This window comes from Heterodontus francisci, unplaced genomic scaffold (genome assembly GCF_036365525.1).
Source record: "Heterodontus francisci isolate sHetFra1 unplaced genomic scaffold, sHetFra1.hap1 HAP1_SCAFFOLD_70_2, whole genome shotgun sequence".
Taxonomy (NCBI): Eukaryota; Metazoa; Chordata; class Chondrichthyes; order Heterodontiformes; family Heterodontidae; genus Heterodontus; species Heterodontus francisci.
In genome coordinates this window covers 2,493,812-2,498,219 of record NW_027141156.1, presented here as the reverse complement: position 1 = coordinate 2,498,219, position 4,408 = coordinate 2,493,812, and positions in this window count along the sequence as shown.

Here is a 4,408-nt window from a genome sequence, read left to right as displayed (position 1 = left end):
GTCTGAGAGCTGTATACTGTGGAGAGAATGATTACGGATCAATGATTGAACTGAAAGCGGGCTCAATGCGGGTTTGAGAGATGTATAATGTGGAGAGAAAGATCATGGATCAATGATTGGACTGAAAGCGGACTCAATGCGGGTCTGAGAGATGTATAATGTGCAGAGAAAGATTATAGATCAAGGATTGGGCAGAAAGCTGGATCAGTGCGGGTCTGAGAGCTGTATACGTTGCAGAGAAAGATTATGGATTAATGATTGGACTGAAAGCGGGATCAGTGCGGGTCTGAGAGCAGTATACTGCGGAGAGAAAGATCATGGATTAATGATTGGACTGAAAGCTGGATCAGTGCGGGTCTGAGAGCGGTATACTGTGCAGAGAAAGATTATGGATTAATGATTGGACTGAAAGCGGGATCAGTGCGGGTCTGAGAGCTGTATACTGTGGAGAGAAAGATCATGGATTAATGATTGGACTGAAAACGGGATCAGTGCGGGTCTGAGAGATGTATACTGTGCAGAGAAAGATCATGGATTAATGATTGGACGAAAGCTGGATCAGTGCGGGTCTGAGAGCTGTATACTGTGGAGAGAAAGATTATGGATTAATTATTGCACTGAAGCGGGTTCAGTGCTGGTCTGAGAGATGTATACTGTGCAGAGAAAGATCATGGATTAATGATTGGACTGAAAGTGGGATGAGTGCGGGTCTGAGAGCTGTATACTGTGCAGAGAAAGATTATGGATTAGTGACTGCACTGAAAGCAGGTTCAGTGCGGGTCTGAGAACTGTGTACTGTGGATAGAAAGATTATGGATTAATGAATGGACTGAAAGCGGGAACAGTGAGGGTCTGAGAGCTGTATACTGTGCAGAGAAAGATTATGGATTAATGATTGGACTGAAAGCGGGTTCAGTGCGGGTCTGAGAGCTGTATACTGTGCAGAGAGAGTAGGCGGTGTTATCACGAGACTAGTAACCCAGAGATCCAGGGTTTTCCTCTGGGGACATGGTTGCGAATCCCAACACAGCAGAAGGTGGAATTTGAATTTCATTAATAAATCTGAAATTAAAACGAGTCTAATGATGGCCATGAAACGATTGTTGTAAAAACCCATCTGGTTCACTCATGTCCTTTAGGGGAGGAAATGAGCTGTCCTTACCTGGTATGGTCGACATGTGACTCCAGACCCACAGCAATGTGGTTAAATCTTACATGCCCTCTGAAATGGCCAAGCAAGCCACTCAGTTGTACCTAACCGCTACGAAATCAATAAAAAGGAATGAAACCGGACGGACCACCCGGCATTGACTTAGGCACCGGAAGCGACAATGGAAAACCCAGCCCTGTCGAGAGTGCAAAGTCCTCCTTACTAGCATCTGGGGGCTTGTGCCAAAGTTGGGAGAGCTGACCCACAGACTAGTCAAGCAACAGTCATACTCACCGAATCATGCGTTACAGACAATGTCCCAGATACTGCCATCACCATCCCTAGGTGCGTCCTGTCCCATCGGCAGGACAGACCCACCAGAGGTGGTGGCATTGTGGTATACAGTAGGGAGGGAGTTGCCCTTGGAGTCCTCAACATTGACTCCAGACCCATGAAGTCTCATGCAATCAGGTCAAACATGGGCAAGGTAACCTCCCACTGATTACCACCTACCGCCCTCCCTCAGCTGATGAGCTGAACTGGAGTAGCCATATAAATACCGTGGCTACAAGAGCAGGTCAGAGGCTAGGAATCATGAGGCGAGTAACTCACCTTCTGACTCCCCAAAGCCTGTCCACCATCTACAAGGCACAAGTCAGGAGTGTGATGGAATACTCTCCATTTGCCAGGATGGGTGCAGCTCCAACAACACTCAAGAAGCTCGACACCATCCAGAACAAAGCAGCCCGCTTGATTGGCACCCCATCTACAAACATTCACTCCCTCCACAACCGACGCACAGTGGCAGCAGTGTGTACCATCTACAAGATGCAATGCACCAAGGCTCCTTAGACAGCACCTTCCAAACCCGCGACCTCCGCCAACTAGAGGGACGAGGCCAGCACATACGTGGGAACACCACCACCTGCAAGTTCACCTCCAAGCCACACACCATCCTGACTTGGAACTATATCGCCGTTCCTTCAATGTCGCTGGGTCAAAATCCTGGAACTCCCTTCCCACCAGCACTGTGGTTGTACCTACCCCACGTGGACTGCAGCGGTTCAAGAAGGCAGCTCACCACCACTTTCTCAAGGGCAATTAGGGTTGAGCAATAAATGCTGGCCTGGCCAGCGACGCCCACATCCCGTGAATGAATTTTTGAAAAAGAGAAAGATTATGGATTAATGATTGGACTGAAAGTGGGTTCAGTGCGGGTCATCTATATTCGTATCAATAATGTAAAGGGGACTGGACTTGTTGACCTCTGAATGTTTTCCAGCTCCATTCCCCGTGCTGTGTTTTGCCACGGGATTATAGCAGATGAAGTGGATCTGCTCTGCGTGAATCAGGGTGTTCAGATTGAACACTTGAAGGATTTCCAATGGGAGTGTTAACAAGAGAGATATCACACACTGAAAAACATCAGGATGTCTTTTATAAAATTAATCAAGCTTTTTTTAATATGTTGACCCTCAAACTAGGGTGTCAACTGACATGGCGGACAAAGCCACCTGCACGAGATACTTCATACAAACACTTTGATTGATACTTAAATTACGTAGCTACTAGTTATTTCACTTGTTAAACTGCTTGTTACTAGTTACAATAAATCACAAGACTGACGGCTTGGACTTAAATACCTACCATTGCGAGGTGATGTGATCAGTCTCCCTCTGATGGGTTCTCTTCACTGAATCCCAAACTCGGAGTTCCTTCCGCGATGGCTCTGCAACCCACCGTCATTTGGAGGTTTCTAGCCACCTCTTTTTACCCAGTTGTTCCCAGGCTCAAGAATGTTCTTTGTCATGTACACCCATGACTTGGAGTCAGTGTTAATTGCAAAGCAAAACAAAGTACTTCCGCTGGTCTTGTTCTTCTTATCTATCCGTGTCTAGCAATCTTCAAACCACTTACAGTCTTATTTGGAGCACATCTTATCACACACTGCCTATTCAGCAAGCTGGATTTGCTCAACTGAAAATTGCAGCTATTTCACAGTTCTTGTCCTTGTGTAAGGCTGGCTATTTTCCCCTTCATGCTCTGCAGATCCTTAGCTGTTAGCCATCTGGCATCAGATAGCCTTTTGATCCATGAAACATTAGCGAATTGGATCATGAAGGATTCCTGATCATACCCCACCTCGCGACAGCAGATATTCAAGTCCATGCCATTTTACATTTATTTATATCCGTCATTAGTTCGCGTTTTTTTTGCAAATGCCAGTCCATTTCTAACTTCCCTTCCATTTCTACTTTCCAATGTTTAAACATAATCAGAGTATACATTTGATACATCAAAATCACAACCATACCAATAATCCCAATGTGTGAAATAATTCTAATCCATGGATGTATCTGTATGTTGGTATCCCAATTCAAAAACCCACCAGCTAATCGTTTCAATCTTTCATCCAGTTCCCTTGTCAAGATTATATGGTTCCCAGGTTCATCCTGAACCTGCTTGTCCCGTGCCGACGCCTCAATGAACATCAAATTGGGAAAAGCTGAGGCACATTTAGTTTAGTTTAGAGATACAGCACTGAAACAGGCCCTGCGGCCCACCGAGTCTGTGCCGACCATTAACCACCCATTTATACTAATCCTACACTAATCCCATATTCCTACCACATCCCCACCTGTCCCTATATTTCCCCACAACCTACCTATACTAGGGACGATTTATAATGGCCAATTTAGCTACCAACCTGCAAGTCTTTTGGCTTGTGGGAGGAAACCGGAGCACCCGGAGAAAACCCACGCAGACACAGGGAGAACTTGTAAACTCCACATGGGCAGTACCCAGAATTGAACCCGGGTCGCTGGAGCTGTGAGGCTGCGGTGCTAACCACTGCGCCACTGTGCTGCCCTAAATGCACACTTGTCTATTCAATGGGACCCTAATAGTCAGTTCAAATTTTATGCCAACACACCAGGTAAATACTGAACCAGGTGCCTCGCTGTCCAGTTGTGGCCCTGGGAATTGTCGATGATATGCATTTTCCTTACTTTCTGATGCATCACGAGTTGAAAACACTTCGTGCCTGTTCCCCCATAAGCGACTCCAGGTCGAGGAGATCGGTATCTTCCTAGGCCGTCTTCTCCTTTGGCCCTGGGATAGTTGTTGTCGTCGGGTCCCTTGATCATTCCCTAAGGCCTGTTCCACTTGTGGAACTTGTGGCAGTGGCAGAGGGATAGGGGCCGGAGATGATATGTCGCATGCGTCCATCAACACAGGATGCTTGTGGTTACACTGTTT